The 19,306-nt window shown below is 34.4% G+C and overlaps 1 long non-coding RNA gene across 1 annotated transcript; it reads left to right on the top strand.

Moving 5' to 3' along the window:
* The first annotated feature begins 687 nt into the window (after positions 1-687).
* LOC140179842 (uncharacterized) lies at positions 688-8,997 on the top strand. Its single transcript, XR_011873669.1, has 2 exons — positions 688-1,042; positions 8,436-8,997. It is a non-coding gene; the product is annotated as an uncharacterized lncRNA (long non-coding RNA).
* The last annotated feature ends 10,309 nt before the right edge of the window (positions 8,998-19,306 follow it).

Consider the following 19,306-nt stretch of genomic DNA (forward strand, 5'->3'; position numbering starts at 1 on the left):
AGGAGAATGCAACACATGGTCGTCAGGACCCTCACAGTGATCAAAATTCTCTCTCATGAGCACATTACAATCATAGATAAAGACAAGGGCAGAAAATTCATAGTGAGAGGAGAGAGTTTGAAGCACCATGATCAACCTCTAACTTAACAAGAACCAACTGTCAAACTAATGACGTTAAAAGACGTTTATTGGGAGGGAATTCTGTAAGACCCCAAATTTTTAAAATTCAAATAATTGTTTATTTATAAATTATTATATTATATTGAGATGTAATTTTTAAAAAAATTATTTTTAACAAAAATAATTAAATAAAATTTTATGATTATTGAAATTTAATTTAATTATTATTTATTTTATTAAATTTAAATTATTTATCAAAAAATAATTTGATAAAACAAAAATAAAATTGATTATTATTATTATTATTATTATTATTATTATTATTATTATTATTAAAGTTTAAAAGAGAAAAAAAGTTATAAGTAGATATTTATATGCCTGCATATATATAAGGACACATGCACCTTAGTCATCATATAATTCCATTTCCTTTTCTTTACTTTACCGAAAACCAAAAGGAAAAGGAAAAAGAAAAAGAAGAAGAAGGAAACGTGGACTAGGTGCATGAATATATATATGTGTAACTTGACACCTAATGAATTTTTATATCCACAAGTAACCATTAGCCTTAACTATCTTCATTTTCTTTCACTCAACACTGAACATAAACCCAAAGAAAAGAAAAAGAAAGGCCGAGAGAGAATGTGATGCTTTCATGGAAACCGTGAGTTTCCGACTCTAATTTCTTGTGATCCGTAACTCCAATAAAAAATCTAATCCGATGAAAGTATTCGTATCTTTCTCCTCTACGTGTTGGTGTCATTTTTGTCTGGTAAAAGTTGACGGTGGTGTAGCTCCTCTTCTCCTTGAGTTCGGCTAACTGGAGTTCTAGGAAGTACAGACGATTTCTGACGCTTTCTTCTTCAGCAGCTCAATCAGAAAGCTTTTCCAGAGCTTTCGAGGATTTTGGTTCCGTACGAAGGTAGGGGATTTTATTTTGAAATTAACTGTTTTAAACTATGAATGCCATGGAAGTCTAGTTGGTATTTGTAAATAATTTAAGATTGTTTAGAATGACTGAATAATGAATTTGAGTTGTGGTTGTGACTGAATTTGATGAATATGTATTTGATTTCTTGATTGAAAAGAGGTTGAAAATGGTTCAGTTGGGACCTGAAAAGGGTGGCTAAGCCCGAGTTTTAGGGAAAGTGCTGCCAAAATTTTATAAAATCTGAGGTTTTATTTTAAAAGTTATTTTAAAAGATTTGGTTTTAGAAAATTAAATTATTTGAGATTTATTTAGTTGAGAAAATGTGTGTTCTATTTTTTTTTTTAAAAAAACTCGATTTATTAAAGAAAAATATCATGTTTTAAATCCAATTTTGTAAGGAGAGATTTTGTTTTAAGTGTTGTTTTGAGCTCGGTTTTTTAAGAAAAGAAATCTCTGCCACAGGAGAGCAGGGAACAAGGATTTAAAGAATATATTAACTAAAAGGATCTCTACCACAGGAGAGCAGAGAACAAAGATTAAAGAAATATATTAAATTAATGAAATGTCTGCCACAGGAGAGCAGATGTGATATTGTTTGGGCCTTAGTGCCAAATGTAAAGTGGGGACGCCCACACACTGAGAACTGTTTTCCAGATGTACGCTTATTGATTTGGAAAGTCACACTGTATGCGGCCTAGCCGTACGACTTATAAGCACACTGTATGCATCTGGAAAGCCATATCTGGGACTCGTGCCCGGGTAATGTCGGGAGCGGGTAGGCAACCGACACATGAGCTCATGGCCTGCATTAGGGACAGGCATGCATCATATGCATTTATATGACATTATTTGGGTGTGCATATTATAATTGGTTTGCCTATGTGAATAGTTACATTTAATTGCTAATTGTTCTACTTGATATAACTGCTTGATTATGTTTGAACCTTCTTACTTGTGTTTGTGGCTGAAAATTGGTTGGATTGTGATGAATTAGTAGTTGATTGAGTTGCTTGGGCCTAGGGCCGTGGTTGATTATGAGATGTTGTGGTTGAAATATGACTAATTTTGTGATTAAAATCTGTTTTGAGTTAAGAAGTTTAAAGAAAAGTAATTATTTATCTGAAGTAGAGATAAAAGTATTTCCAAAGGTTTAACAAAATAGTTTTACTGAGTAAGTTAATTATTTGCATTGAATTCATTACTTTTACGGCATTCCCAATCCCTAATGAGAACGTGTGGTTTGTTCTCACCCCAAATCTTCTACCCTTTCAGTGACATAGGTTCAGAGATTCAATAAGAAAATGCAGACGACTAGTAGATTTACTTGTGATTCCTGTTGTTTTTATAGAGTTTCCTCACCCTTGTTGCTTCAAGATTTTTATTTTATCCAGAGGAATAGGTATTGTATTTGAGTTTTACATTGAATTTAATTGTATAGCATCTATTATAATTAATAATTATGTGATTATTATTATTTGAAGATCTTTTGTTATGTAATTTTAATTACTAAAATCTATTTTCTGGAATTTTCTTAAAAACAGAAACGCGATATCGACGTAAAGGCTCAATATTAAACAGATAAATAGTAAATAAGGAAAACAGCTTAGTAACGCCTCACTTTTGGTACGATCATGACGTGCTAAAAGTTAGGGTGTTACAAACTCAATCATCGATATTCTTTTATTTTGTTTTTTATTTAGTTATTTTATCTGAATAAGCACATGCATTACTTACAAAAATTTTTGAGATAATCATGATCATTCAACACCTCTATTTCTCTTTGTTTCTTGAGAACAAGCAATCATTCTAAGTTTGGTGTAAGAGACTACGTTCGAAGAACAAAAGGGAGGTAACACTATCTTTGAGCTTTAATTCCTCATTTTTGTTTTTGTCCTTGGTTGATAATCATGATTCATTTTTCTTTATTTCACTTTAGTTTTTAAATTCACTTGTTCTCAAAATTCTTAAACATGTAACAAAGGACTTCTAAGAAAATTCTTTCCAATAACTTGAAGATTTCTTTTTATTTTAGGGTAAGTTGGATTAATTAAGAAAAGTAGGACTCTGATAGTATGATTGTGTAATGAGGTTACATATTTGTGAAAAGCTGCATGGAGAGCTCTAATACATGAAATGAAGTTTAGGAAAGTATTATGGATGATCTCAAGGTTCTGAGCACTAGTGGCTAGAAAGGTTAAAAAGAAACAAAACTCAAAGAGTTTCCTAGTTAAGTGCTTGTGGTGTTGCTGTGTCAAGGACAGAGGCTTGAGCATGTAAATCTGAGGGGTGCTTCATCACCCAATACCTTGAATCAACTAATTCGGGAGTGTTGATTAAAAACTTATCTTAAAAAGCTTCATTGAGAAAGAACATTAATGGTCAAAGCCAAGTGATGGCTTATTCAGAGAGGAGCGACGAGCACGCGTGAGGTGACGTGTACGCATGGGTTGGCTTGTGCCAAAGGCACAAGTCCAGCACACTTCAGGCACAACTCTCAGGTTTTTGGCTGGGAGGTAGAAATTTGGTATCCACGCGTATGCGTGGGTGACGCGTGCGCGTGGATGGTCGAAAATCTTGGGGTCACACGTACGCGTGGGGCACGCGTACGCGTGTGTTGGTTCTCTGTTTTTCAAAATTTTTTCAAGTTCTTGCACCAAACCAAGCATTCCAAACCTCTAAACAGCTACCAAAACACCATAAAACCTTATTCAACATACTAAACTACCATCTAAACTCAACTAACTCAATGAAATATGAAATTAAACTAATTTTACCAATATTTACAAAAGAAAAAATGAAAAGATTTTACCATGGTGGGGTGTCTCCCACCTAGCACTTTTATTTATTGTCCTTAAGTTGGACTTATGGGGAGCTCCTTATCAAGGTGGCTTGTGCTTGAAGCTATCCTTGAACATCCACCAATGCTTGAGTCTCCAATGAGCTCCATTCTTCAAAATTAATGCCATCAAGCCTTGATGGAGTTCTTCACAAGCCAAGGGCTCCCAAATTTGATTCTCCTTGTGCGATCTGGGATCCCACACTTTTTTTTTGACACCCGTATTCAAATTGATCATCATTATTCCATTTGGGTGCCATACTCTTGGAATTCTCAATAAAAAGCCAAATTCTCCTTCTAGACCCATCCAATTTAGCACTAGTCCAACCTTTGTATTTCATCTTTGATGTATCAACCAAAATGAGCCTTGATTTGTAACGCCAACCATGAAACATTCTTCTTTTACGCTTCATCCCACAAAGTTTCCTAAGTTGACCATCCGTTTCAAACAAGCCATACTCAAGTGGGATAATAAAGCTAATAGAGATGACTTTAACTCACTCAAGTGTAGGAGAAGATGACAACCTAGGTAAAGAAGCTTCCAAAGATCTTGACAAAGCGCATTCAACTCCCGTCCTTCTTTTTCTAAGGACCTCCACCTCCTCACAAGATCTCTTGATTTTAATCCTTTGTTCATCAATTTCATCTAACTCTTCTCCCTTACTAAAACCATCATTGGGAAGATGAGAGAAGTCTACCTCCACAACACTTTCGAGTTTACTGGGAGAAGGTTCTTCAAGTTCAAAGGATTCTTCACCACTAAGATTTGATGCTTGATCTTCAATGCCACGGGAACTCAATTCTTGCTCTATCCCATCCAATTCTTCATATGGAATATGCCTTGGAGGTTGTGCACTCTCCTCCTCAACATCAAAGTCAATCTTCTTGGAGGGGTTTTCTATGATTCTAGATTCCCATGGAGGTTCCGCATCTCCTAAGTCTTCAACCACTTCTTCCTTTTCTTCAATGATCATAGGTTTCTCCAATTGTTCTAACACAAAACAACATTTCTCCTCTTCCACTGGAGTTTTCAATCTCTCCTTCATGCTAGGCTCTTCAATTGATTCTCTACATGTGGCCATGGGAGTCCCTTGAGTGTTCAAGCATTGGGAGGCTAATCGGTTTACCACTTCATCCAAGGTGGCCATGAATTATAGTGCCTCCCTTTGCATTTCTCTTTATTCTTGGAGTAGCAAAGTGAGAGAATCATCCATTGGGGCTTAGGGTGGATAGGAGGGTTCATTGTTTTGGAGAAATGGTTCATAATAGGAAGGTGATTCTTCTTGGTAAGGGTATTGAGGTGGTGTGTATGAAATGTGTGGTCCTTGAAAGTAATGATGTTGGAATTGTGGTGGCTCTATGGATTTTCTAACATAATGGTCACAAGGATGAGGTAAAGGTGATTGGTCATATAATGGATGAGGGTCATAGAAAGGTATTTGGTGAAAAGGGGCTTGTGAGTATGGTTGGGGACTATGTTGAGGATGAGGCTCATAGGCATGTGGTGGTGGTTGTTGACACGTACAACAGGGATGACCACATCCATTAGATTGATATGCATTAGGATTGGAGTTATACCTATATGAGACCAAAGGAGGTTGTTACCAAGAAGGTTGAGGATATGCTTGAGACTCCTCCCACCTTTGATTGTTCCATCCTTGATGCGTATTCTCATTGTAATCCTCATTTCCTACAACATAGTTGTAACCAAACTCATAGCCAAAAGGATGGAAATTCATAATAGCAAAAGCAAATGAAAACAAAATCTAATAAGAAACAAAGAAAACCAAATCCTAAGACTAGCAAGAACTAACAAAGGCAAACATATTCACAATATTCACATATATACAATAACTAATAACAAGGCACACATTTGCAATTCCCCGGCAACGGCACCATTTTGATGAAGAGAAAATTGGTGGTATAGAATTTCACAAATGAAATCTCATTGTAAGTATAGTTTCTAAACCAACAAATAATCCTCTCATGCAAAAATTTGGTTATCACAAGTAACAAACCCAATAAAAATAACCGAAGTATTCAAACCTCGTGTCGTCTCTCAAAGGAATTGCAGGGAAGTGTTCTTGTTATTGGTTATGGGACAAGTATTTTGGGATTTTGAATAAGGAACATGAAAGATAAATGGCAAGGAAGTAAAAGAAACTCAAATGATAAAAAGGTCTTGGCAAGGAATGATGGTCAAGGATCTTTATCCTTGTCACTAACCACAACATGATAATTGTAAGGATCAATCCCATTAAGTCATCCTCTAACGAGTGGAGAAAAGTCAAATGAGCTACACCAATCCTAATCCATAAGTCCTAACTTTCTCACTAATTAATTTAGGGAAAGCTAGAGTCAATGGACACCAATTATCAAGACTTGGACATTAGCAACTCAATTTCACATAAGTTACTATCCCAAGCCAAGAACACAAAAATCTACTCTAACATCCTTCCAAGCATTTAATCAAACACTTGGAAGGCATAAAAGGAAAGCAAGATAAAATTGAAAAAAAAGTAGATCTACAACTACTCAAAGCAAGGAATTAACAACAATAGAGCAAATCAACAATAAAGGAACATCAAACATAAATTGCATTAGAAGAAAAATAGAAGAAATAAGAGTGCATCAACAAAAAAGTAAACAATTACAAGAAGTAAAGTACAAAAGTAGAGAAAGCAAAGGTAGAGGAACAAGAAATTAGAAAGGAAAAGTAAATCAAAGCATGAATTAAACCTAGATCTAAGAAATCCTAATCTACATCAAACCTAATTCTAGAGAGAAGAGAGAGCTTCTCTCTCTAGAAACTAACTAAAGCATGATGTAAACTCCATTATGTGATTCCCCCCTTTGACTCTTATTCAATTCTGCATGTAATAGGCTCAGAAAATAAGTTGGATTTGGGCCTGGGCAGCCCAGAAATTGCCCCCAGCGTTTTCACTTTAATGAGGTCATGTGTGAGCATCGACGCATACGCGTGGGTCACGCGTATGCGTTGCTTTGCATTTTTTCTGTCCGCGCGTACGCGTCATGTACGCGTACGCGTCGCCATGCAAACTCAAATTCACGCGTGTGCATCGTTGAGTGCATCACAAATCCTTGATTTTCCATGATTTCTCCACTTTGCATGCTTTTCTCTTCATTCCTAGCCTTTTCAATCTGAATTCACTAACAAACACATCAAGGCATCTAGTGGAATCAAAGGTGAATTAAAATTAGCAAATTAAAGGCCTAAAAAGCATATTTTCACACTTAAGCACAAATTAAGGAGAATAAATGTGAGAATAATGGATGAAATCCACTCAAATTAAGCATAAAATGTACCACGAAATAGTGGTGCATCAACCCCCAAAAAAGAGCTAAAAAAAGAAAATAAGTAGAGCTGAGGAAAGAAAAGAATTATCACAAAAGAAAAAGAAAGGAAAAAGCTATCTTCAAGGTGAAAACTCATTAAGAGACCTCTATAATATTATCCGAATGGAATTTCTAAGTTCTAAGACTTTCAATTGTAGGTGTAGCAAGTACTGGACTGAAATCCATACATGAGCATACAATTCCGAGTTTACCTCACTGTCACTTGATCACTTCACTCACCGAAACTTCATGGAACAATTCTTCAACCTACTTCAATTAAAAGAATCATTTGTGCATAGTTCTTTTCTTGCTTAGGGACAAGCAAGATCTTAAGTTTAGTATTGTGATGCATGAGCATCTTTAGTTATTTTCTTTATTATTTTTTGAATAAAATTAGTGATTTTCTTATTATAATTGAGATTTTTGTACTTTAATCAATGTTTCTTGGAGTTTCTTTGAGATATGATATGTTTAAGAAGTTATGAAAGATTTTAGATAAGAACAAAGGAAGAGAAGGACAACCAAAGAAGCCCCTGGGAGAACCAAGGAATGTGGCATGCAAAAGGAAACACCCTCCTAGGGAACCAAAAATTGAAGACAAGCCACAACAAAGTGCAAAGAGAATTTGTAGATGCTGTCAATCCTGATATCTTCGTACTCCAACGAGCATAACTTAAGCTATAGAGATCCAAACGAGGAAGTTCTAGTGGCATTAGAAATCAAACATCTAGAGTTTGAAAATAATATTCATATGTCTATAGTGGATGTTCAGTTTGGGCCACGAACGGCCCTCACCTTTGAGCTCATAAAAACAGCATAAAAAGCCAGTGTGCCACACACGAGCCTCATGTGCCACGCCATCTACATGCCCAATCCTGACCTCTTCACACTAAATTGATGATAACTTGAGATACAGATGTCTAAATGAGGCGATTCTAGTGGCGTAAGAAAACTAACATCTGGAGCTTCAAAATGATATGTGACAAACCCCAATTTTAGGGTTTATCTTGTGTTGAATTTGCTGAATTTTATCAACTTATCCCATATTTATTCAATAAAATAGCATGGTTTTGTGAATTTCTCTTAAATTGTGCTTAAGATTAATAACATGTTTTTTGAGCTCTTAATTTGCTAAATTTAATTTACTTTAATTTCATTCAATATCTTGATGTATTTGTTAAGTGCTTTCAGGCTTAGAAGGCAAAGATTGGATTGAAGAAGTGAAGAAAAAGCATGCAAAGTGGAGAATTCATGAAGAAATAAGGATTTGGTGAATGCAAGGCCACACGTACGCGTTCCTCACGCGTACACGTGAGGAAGGAATTCGCCAGGCCACGCGTACACATGACATCCCACGTACGCGTGACAAGTAGCACGTGACCTCATTAAAGAAACACAGTGGGGGCGATTTCTGAGCTCATTGAGGCCCAAATCTAACTCAATTCTGAAGTATTTGAGGCCAAATTCAAGAAGGAACAAGGGGGAAGAAATTAGTGTAGTGTAGAAACATGTTTTAGGGTAGTTTTCTAGAGAGAGAAGCTCTATCTTCTCTCTAGAATTAGGGTTCTTAGTTTAATTTTCTCTTTAATTTCATATTTTAATCTTGTTTTAGTGTAGTTCTCTTTACATTTTCATGCTCTAGTAGTTTAATTCTCTTAGTTCTCTTGTTAATTTCTCATTTTGGTCACTTTTTATGTTCATGAACTTTTGTTACTTTTAATTTCATTTAATGCAATTTGATGTTTTATGTTTCTTTGACGTTTGTTTGAGTTATTGTTGTTATTTTCTTGTATTTGGTAGTAGTAGATTTCATTATTATTGCAATTTATTATGCTTTTCTTTTTATGCACACCAAGTGTTTGATAAAATGCTTGGCTTAGTTTTAGAGTAGATTTTGAGCATTCTTGGCTTGGAAAGAGAAACTTGGTAACCTTGAGTCATTAATACCCAATTTTTGTTGGTGATCTAAAGTTGTTAGTTGATATTGTTTCCATTGATGCTACTTATGGATTCGGATTGACTAGGTTTATTTGACTTTCTCTCAATAGGGAGATAACGTAATAGGCTTAACTCTTGGTAATTATTGTGTTATGATTAATGACTAGGATAGAAAACCTTGATTCTCAATTCTTGCCATGAATGCCTCTTTAGTATTTGTTATCTTTAGTTGTTTGATTTGCTTTATTGTCATTTAAATTTCTTGCCATTTAATTTTTTGCTTCTTTATCATCAACCCACTTGATCTCATAACCAATAATTAAGCACTCGATTGTAATTCCTTGGGAGAACGACCCGTGAGTAATACTCTCAGTTATTTTTTTATTGGGTTGTACTTGTGACAACTAAAATTAAACTTTGATTGAGAGCTAGTTGTCGGTTTGGAACTATACTTGCAACGAAGTGATTCTTTTATTGAGAAGAAATTCTGAACTGACGATTTACCCTACATCAAGTTTTTAGCGCTGTTGCCGGGAAATTGCAATGTGTGCTTATTGTTGGTTATTGTACATATGTTAATATTGTGAATAGTTTGCTTTGTTTGTTTGCTTGTTTAAGTTAGTAGTTTGGATTTTGTCTCTTTGTTTCTTTGCATGTTTAAGTTAGTAGTTAGGATTTTGTCTCATTGTTTCTTAATAGTTTTTGTTTTTATTTTCTATTTTAATATGAATTCTCATTCCTTTGGCTATGAGTTTGGTTACAATTATGTTGTAGGGAATGAAAGCTTCAACGAAGGATCACATTATAGGAATGGAAATCAAGTTAGGGAGGAGCCACATGCTTATATTCAACCTTCATGGTAACAACCTCTTCCGGTATCTTATGGTAACAATCCACCCCATAATGTACACAATTATTAATCAACTCCTCAACATTGTTAGCAACCTTACTCACAAGCTTCATACCACTATTCACCTTCATATGACCCTAAACCATACCCACCATACCAACAACCATATGAACCATATTTAGAGCTACCACCATTCTAACACCAATACTCCCAAGAACCACAAATTTCATATACACCACCTCAAGACTCTCACCAATATGAACCACCTTCCAACTATGAGACCTTTCTCCAAAACAATGAACCCTCTCTTTCACCACCGCCTTCATTGGATGAAGTTCTCCAACCTTTAATGCAAGAACAAAGAGAGATTCTTTCCATTCTCCAAAGGTGAGAAGAAGACCTCCAAAAGATGGCTACTATAGCTGAAGCAGTGAGCCATTTGGCATCATTGTGCTCAAGCATCCAAGACACACCCATTGTTGAATGTGGAGGATTAATTGAGGAGCATAATGAGAAAGAGAACTTGGAGCTTTGAAGAGAAGAAAAAGGGTTGAGGCAAGAAGTCCAACAAGAGGAGGTAGTTGAGATCATTGGTATTGAAGAAGTGGTTGGAGAATTGAGGAGAGTTGATCAAGAAGTGAATTTCATCATTAATGATTTTTTTGTCCATACTTACCAACCCCCTTAGCTTGATGATCTTGTTGAGCCTTCCCCCATTGAATTTAGAAGTAATGTGAACTTGAGGAAGAGTTAGAAGAAGTTGGTGAAGAAGAATGTGAACTTGAGGAAGTTTGGCAAGAGGTAGAAATTGAAGAATTTTGTCAAGTGGTGGAAGCCCTTCAAAGAAGACGAACGGGAGTAAAAATTGCTTTGTCAAGACTTTTGGAGACATCTCCTCCTAAGTTACCATCACCCCTTATATTTGAGTGGGTAAAATTCTTGTCACTAAGCTTTATTATCCCGCTTGAATATGGTTTGCTTGAGACAGATGGTCAACTTAGGAATATTTGTGTGTTGAAGAGTAAAATAGAGATGGTTAGTGGTTGGAAGCACCATTGTAGGTTCATCATGGTTAAATCATCAAAGTTTAAATCCAATGGTTGGAGGGTTGCTAAATTTAATGGGTCTAGGAGGATGTTTGGATACTTATATATAAGAATTCTATATGCTTGACACCCGGAGAGAATTATGATGATTAACTTGAAGACGGGTGTGAAAATAAGATATAGGATCCCGAATTACAACATGAATACCAACTTTGGGAGCTCATATCTTGTGAAGGACTCCATCAAGGCTTGGTGCAATCAATTGAGAATCTTGGAGCATTTTGGAATCCAAGCATTGGTGGAAGTTCAAGGATGAGTATAAGCACAAGCCACCATGACAAAGAGCTTCCCAGAATGTCCAACTTAAGGACTTTAAATAAAAGTGCTAGGTGGGAGACACCCCACCATGGTAACCTTTTTCCATTCTCTTGTGTATATAATTTATGAATGAATTGAGTTACCATTGTTAGGTACTTTCTTTCTTTTACTCTTGTATATATTGCCTTAGGTGTTAGTTTTTTGGTTAGATTTATGCCTTAAGTTGTAGGTTAGTGGTTTTGAATTGCATCTTGTTTGGCATTGCATTTTTGGTTTGAATTGCTTAGTTGCATGTTTGAATAGGTTTTAGAAGTTAGGAATTTTGTTAATTTTGAAATTTGGTTGGTTTTGAAGGTGTAAATAGCGTGTAGAAAATCTTGTTTATCTTTGAGTTAAAAAAAAAGTCCCCTCACACGTATGCTTAACCCACGCATACGCGTGACCCCCAGAATTTGAACGTACCAGGATCGTGCGTAGACTATGCCATCGCACGGTCCAAACAGAGAGTTGTGCACGTAGTGTGCGGAAACTGTGCATCTAGCACAATTTCTTTCCATGCGTACGCATCACCTTCTATTTTCCCCTGTCCCGTGTATGCGTCGCTCCCGCTTCCCATTTTCCCATTTCACGCATATGCGTGACCAACCCCTGTTTTACATACTCTCCTTTTCTTCTCTTCTCTCAATTTCTTTTCTTCTTTCCTCTTCTCTTCTCCTCTTTCCTTCTTTCAACCATCATCCACCACCACTATTTACCATCCACCATCATCTCATTTAGTTAGTTAGTTAATTAGTTAATTAGTTAGTTAGTTAGGTAGTACAATTTTCTATTTTAGGTGATAAGTGTTGGATTATTGATTTGATTTGCTGTTTTGTTGATGCTGAAGTTATTCATTGTTGGATTCCTTTATTGAGGTTGTAATTTGTTGCTTGGTATTGAATTCTTCATGCTTAATTTTGTGCATACCAAGTACTTACAACATTACCTTCAAAGCGTTATAAATCTTTTGAATTTTACATGTTTTGGCCACCATGTGATTTAAATCATTTCACCATGATGAGGCATCGATGCATTTTTTGTTAGGTGATGCTTGTTTATGATTGATTTTTATTTACGTTGCTTAGTTCATGCATTGAAATTTAGAATTGTGAAATTGGATCGTAAGCTTACCTAATGACATATTTTTTAGCTTTTCAAGCTTTGTGGACCATGCTTGCTATGTGATTGATTTTCACCTCTATTTCTCTATTTTCTTAAGTTAGATAGCACCCATGTTCCATCTTTTATGTCAATTAGGTATTGCAAACAAAATTCAAAGTGTGTCATTGATTGATGTGTAAGTTTCATATTTCATCTTGTTCATTAAGTTTCCTTGCACATCAATCTATGTCCATTCCTTATCCGTTTCACAATTGTTTTATTATTGCTCGAATACTTTTATGCTTCTTTGCTACTTGTTTGTTCGTCTTAACCAACAAGTGTCCTTTGAAGTATCTCAAGCACACTAGAATAAGTGGAGTGCATACTTCTTTTGAGTAAGTTGTGACATAGCTTTCAATGCTAGTGTGTGAACTCTATCCCGCATGCAACTTAGAATTCACACACTTGTTTTCATCAATGTCACACACTAATTCACTCATTTCATTTTAGTGATCATCACCTGATTCCAACAATCTATGCTTCCTTACTTTTGAATTTACGTGTCTTACCATTCTATTTTATATCTTTCAGGATGATTTACCATAAGCAAAAAGGGAAGCGGAAGAAAGAACACGCAGCAGCTGAGGACCCACCAGTTGAAGGTAGGGTGATGACGACTCCTTCTACCCAGCTTGATCTTATGTGCATCGAGGACGGTGCAAACTTTTAAGTGTGGGGAGGTCGTCCGACCAATCAACTGATTTTTTTGGGTGAAAATTTCTAATCCAAATACTTTCACATTTTATTTTTTTTCTTCTTCTTCTATTACTAGGTCTTTTAGAATTCTTAGTTGCATTATTTTGGTTTGCATATATATAATAAGCTTAGTTAAAATAATGAAATTTTTCAAGAAATTTATCTATAGGGCACCCCAATTGATTTGAGTAAAAAAAAAATTATTGAACTTGCTTGAATTATATATTGTGGAACATGTTTTTGAGCTAAGAACACATAAGCTTGTAAATTTTTGAGCCTAATCGTGTGGTTACACCATTTTAACCACCATTTTCATTCTTGTGTGTATTATTCCCTCTCTATGATTATAATCTTTGATTTGTTTAATTCTTTATGTCTATTACTTTGTGTATGAATGCATTTATATAATTGATGCCTTGATTTCATTTGAGCTCACTTACCCAAATAGCCTTACCCTTTTGTCCACCATTGTTAGCCAGTTTTAGCCCATTTTAATCCTCATTTGTTCTTTATTTTAGCACATCACTACCCCTAAGTGAAAAACAATAAATGTCCCTTGTTTGGATCTTTGATTAGCTTAGGCTAGTGAGAGTGTGTATCATTCAAGTGTAGAAAATTTGGGAACATTGGGTGAGACAAAAGTGTATTTTGTAGTTTTGTTGAAAATATTGGAAATTTAGGTACATACTCATGTATGAATTATGTAAACCATATGCATTCACCCTTTGTATATATTATGTTATTGTTGAAAAAAAAAGAAAGAAAATGAAAAAGAAAGAAAGAAAGAAATAAAAGGGGACAAAATTCCCTAAAGAAGAGTAATAATAACAATGGATATGTGTTATGATTGAAAAGAATAATGAATACATGAGTATGTATAAAAAGTGAGAATTATGGGTAGCTAGGTATTGTATTAGAATTGTATAGGTTATTATCTGTATTTGGTGAGAGATTAGATTAATCAAAGATGCAAATTTCAAGCTCACTTAGCCATATATCTCCCTACCTTGACCCTGGCCCCATTACAACCTTTGAAAAGTCCTCATGATATTTCACTACAAAAAATTTGACAAATTTAGCGATGAATTTTTGCGAGAAATATTTTTTGTCACTAATCCATCACTAACTTGCAAGGAATTAGTGATGCACTAACGACAAAATTAATGAGTGGTCACAAAATATCCGAACTTGAGAAAAATGACTGATTAGCAAGAGATTCACGGGTAAGTTTGTTTCTCGCAAATTGACATTTGTAGCTAGAAAAAGAGTGGAAAAAATTTCCTCGCTAATTTGTCACAAATTAATTAGCGAGTGACAATATTCTAGCAAATCAGTCACTTAGGGGTTCAATCGAATAAAAGTAAAATAGTGAGGAATATTATTGTCACTATTCTGTTGCAAGTGTTTGATATACAATTAGCGAGAAACAATTCACACACTAGTTCGTCGCTAAATAAACTTTATGCAAAAAGGCTAATTAGTGAGGAACAATGTTACTAGCTAATCCATCACAAAGACTTGAAATGCATTTCGCAATGGACAATTTTCTAGCTAATTTGTCACCAAAGTTTTTTTTTTAGCGAGCAACTAGTTTCTCGCTAATTTGTCGCATAATATTGTAAAATTAAAAATTAGGGTAACGATAGAGAACAGTCGTCGCTAATTCGTCGCAATGGATAAATCATTCAGTTAGGGAAGTGTTCCTTGCTAATTAGTGTGGAAATACGGATATTGAGCGCCTAGGACCTAAGTAGTGAGAAATTTGTGACCGTTTAACAACTGACACATTTTGTTCGCTGATTTCAAGTTGCTGATTAGCGGGCGAAACACATTTGTCGCTAAGTTGTCGTAAGTTTAATTTAGCGAGCGACTTGGCAACTGTAATCTTGTTGCAAAGCAAAAGCTATATCCTACCTATTTTGTATCAATTTACTCGCTAATCTCATTGGAAATCCGTCGTAGAGTTATAACAAATCCAAAGCTAACCGAGAAAATGTTAAAAGTAACTGGTCGCAATTGAGTCACTAATCAAAAGCTTATTTAGTGAGAAATTAGCGACTGCTTAACAAATGAAAGACTTTCCTCACTTATTTCATGTTCTACTAATTTGTGAGGAAAAACGTTAGTCCTTATTCTGTCCTTATTTCATGTTGCTACTAATCGCTAACCTCTATATAAATCCATAGAAAATTCATGAAAAGTTTGAAGCAAATTTGCCAAGCATAATAATATAATGTCACAATTTTGTCACTAATCTAAAACTTTTTTAAACGAGAGAATAATTAAAGTCCCAAAGTCGTGTGTATTGACTCTAAAATCAAACTCGTAAAAATGCAAGCCTAAGCGACTTAGCTCGATTAACCAGAAAAAATAGCGAATCAAGCTGGCTGACTTCCAGGCCAAACAGATGCATTTTTTTAAATAAGCTAGTATATATTTTTTTATTTTGTGGATCCGACTTAAAATTTGACCAACCCTAAAAAAAAGTAACACGCACTACAAGAAAATCACCCATTCAGCAATACTTTCTTTAAGCTACATTTAAAAACCATAGCCTATGCATAAAATAGGCTCTGCTTTTCTTTGTGTTACCCTTTTATAAGAGAATAGGAAACATAATTATGACATCACTTGAAAAGTGTCTCCTTAGATATTAAAAAGATCACTTATAAAGCGTATCCTTATCTTAATATTTATGGATACACTTTTCTAACCAAAAAGAACGCTTTTGAAGAGTAACCTAGGCTGCGTTTATTTATAGGCACGAGATATTGAGACAGAGACATTAAGACATAAAGTCGTGTTTGACATATGAGACATAGACAAAGACATTGTGTCTAGAGACACTGAATTAGTGTATTTTATATCCATCCTGACAAGAAAAACACAGAAACACTAGTAAGAGACACAACTTATTTTTTATTTTTCAATTCTTTTATTATTCTTATTAATTTTTTCTAATTATATTTTCTTATTGTTCTATTTTTCTTCCCAGATTTTTTAAATGAAAAAATAGAATAAATTAGACTTTCATAAATTATTCTAATTTATTACCAAATAAAATACAAGAACATTAATTTTTATGTCTCTGTCTTTTGTGTCTTATTTTCATTGTCTTGTCTTGTCTAGTTCTTAGAACCAAACGCAGTCCTAGAGTCAGTTTGGATTGACTTTTTGAAAAAAAAAACACTTATTTCCCTACAACATTTTTTTATCTATCACAACATATACTGCAAATAACACTTAAAAAGTGTTGTCTAAATCAATTAAAAACAACACTTAATATTTGTAACATAAAAATAAAGCTATTGCAACTCTTTTTTAACAACATACCATAAACGTTTCTTTTGATCAATTAAAGTATATATAAGAAGTATTGTTTTTGTAAATTAAACAAGCAACATTTGTGATATTTGTACATCATACTTCATAAGTGTTGTTCTTAAATTTGTAATAAACTTCCCGTTATAAATGTTGCCAAAAATAAATTAAAATTTTCCCCTAAAATTTTGACTTTCCCTCCAAATATTTTAACAAAAATTACTTTTTTCTTTCTTTGACTTAGCACAAATACATCTTTATAGTTTACATGTTAATTACTGATTCAAATCCTTAATGAGTTCAAAACAAAATCCAAGCCTTATTCAATTACAAGCCCTAACCCCAACCCATTTCAAAATTTAATTACGGGATTTACTCTTCTGTCTTTACAGTCTTCATCGTTGCTCTCGATTTCCTCATCGTTGCTTGTGAAGTTGTGTTCCTCTCTGCTCGTGTTGCTGTCGTGCTCGTCGCTGTTTGCGACGCTATTGTTCTCATCACTGCTCGCGGCGCCGTCGTTCTCGTCGCTGCTCGCACATCGTCGCTGCTCGCGCATCGTCGTTTGTCACTGCTCTGCATTTTGAGCTTCTGAATTTTGCTCTGCTCGATTCCAATTTTCTCGCCTTCTTCTACTTGGGGCATTTTGCTTCGCCCCTGGCTAGGTACTGATATACTCTGCTCCCTCGTGGTGCTTGTGCTCTTTCCATCACAGATAGGCTCCTTGCTTTACTCTGCTTTGTTATGGCTAAAGTTGATGTGAAATTATGGTAATGAAATTTTTTCTTCTTTGATGAGAAATTACTGCTTAATTAATTATGATCCTATAAAATCACTGCAATATTTATTATTATTGTGTATTTATCGGCTTCTGCTTTAATCACTAAATGATGTCAATTTTAGAGCTTAGAATTTAATTATTGTTGTTGGAATCTCAATTTAGGGAACTTAACATTGGATTCATAGTTATTGTAGGTGTTAAAGTTGGCTGAATTTACTACTAGATTTTTCACAATGCTTCCAATTACCTTTACTTTTTCTTTTTTTCTGCCTAACTAAACTTACTTCTTCAGGGAAGAAGAAGAGGTTGATAGATTTAGCAAAGTTCAAGAGAGTTTTTTGACAAGAGAGTTTCTTGACAAGTTCTTCAATTCTCAGTATACTTGAATTCATGTTAGTGGTCAAAACTGTTAAACTTAAAACTTCCATGAAAATAAAGCAATTAGTGATATGTTGTGTGCAGTAGAGATTCTTTTTCTCTCCATTTCTTACATTGATAAATTTCTATCTGTAAACTCTGCTTCTCCATGCTTGGTGTTTTAGTTTATCAGTGTTTTCTCCATGCTCATTGCATCATAGGCATTCATTCAATGTCTTTCTTTATAATATATTTTATCAAACTTTATCATTCTAATTAATTAATTAATCATTGCTTTTTCACTTCTCAATATTTAGGAAGTATGAGAAAATTAACTCTCAAATGTGCAGGAATTCTGCTATATCACTGAAGATACATACAAGAAATCACAGGTAAATTTAAAAAGTAAATGTGCTTTGTTAATTCTCCTTGCTTCAATTTGGTAGATCTTGTTGCTTGTTGCATTTTAAAGCTCTATTGAGTGTGATTCAATGCTAGATGCACTGCATATGAGAATGAGGTTTGGTATATACATCTCATTTTTTTATATATTAGTTTTCTTTTCTTAAATTATGTTTATCCATTATCTGATGTTTATTATATGTAGTTGAAATGAGATGCTTTCTTAAGTGTAACCTATTGATTAGTTTGAATCTCTAGACTACTTAGAATATTTTTATTTATTTATTTATTTTGTTGTACTTCCATGATTTAATCGTTAATCTTTATATTTGATGAAAATAATTTTAAACCTCGATGTTACACAGCTTACTGGATATGAAGGTAATCTCTCTTTGAAGGGAAGTCCATATTAGATGGCTCCAGAGGTATCTTATTCTTATTCTACATTAATCTCTGATACTTTACTCCATTCCTATGTAATTTATTGACAATGTAATCAACTCTGTGGCAGCTTATGCAGACTAATATGCATTAGGATAACAACCTAGAGCTGCTGATTGATTATTTTGCAATGTTTATTCATGCATGCTAGCTAGCATGTTTTGAAGTTCTGAGTTACTATTTTTTCTTCTTCTTCTGTAGTTTAATGTTAATTATTACTATTAATATTTTTATTTTTTTTTAAAAAAAGAATGTTTGTTATGTTTTGCAGTGCTCTTGTCTCTAATTACTCAAATCATGTAGGGTCAATGTTGTCTCTGAGAAACATTTTCCAGATGGAGGCTTGATCCAGCACACAAAGTCCTCTACTGTTGAAGAATTTTCTTGCTTCTTCACATAATCATTTTTAAACATCAAAAGCTTAGGGAACTCAATGTTATTATTTGCTTAACCACTAAACAGAGGTAGGAAAAAACAAATGAATGAACACTATTCATGTCTTACAATTTCCAATTTGAAAAACAAAAAAGCAATTATGGAAATTAAAGATTTGAGCAGAGGCTTACATATCTGTAATTTAGGGTTGATTTTGATTTTCGAGGAAGCAAAGCAATGGCGTCTCCTTGGGATCATATGGGGGAAATTGCAAATGTGGCTCAGTTAACTGGTCTAGATATAGTTCGTTTGATTGGGTTGATTGTGAAAGCGGCGAGGA

This window comes from Arachis hypogaea, chromosome 16 (assembly GCF_003086295.3).
Source record: "Arachis hypogaea cultivar Tifrunner chromosome 16, arahy.Tifrunner.gnm2.J5K5, whole genome shotgun sequence".
Lineage (NCBI taxonomy): Eukaryota > Viridiplantae > Streptophyta > Magnoliopsida > Fabales > Fabaceae > Arachis > Arachis hypogaea.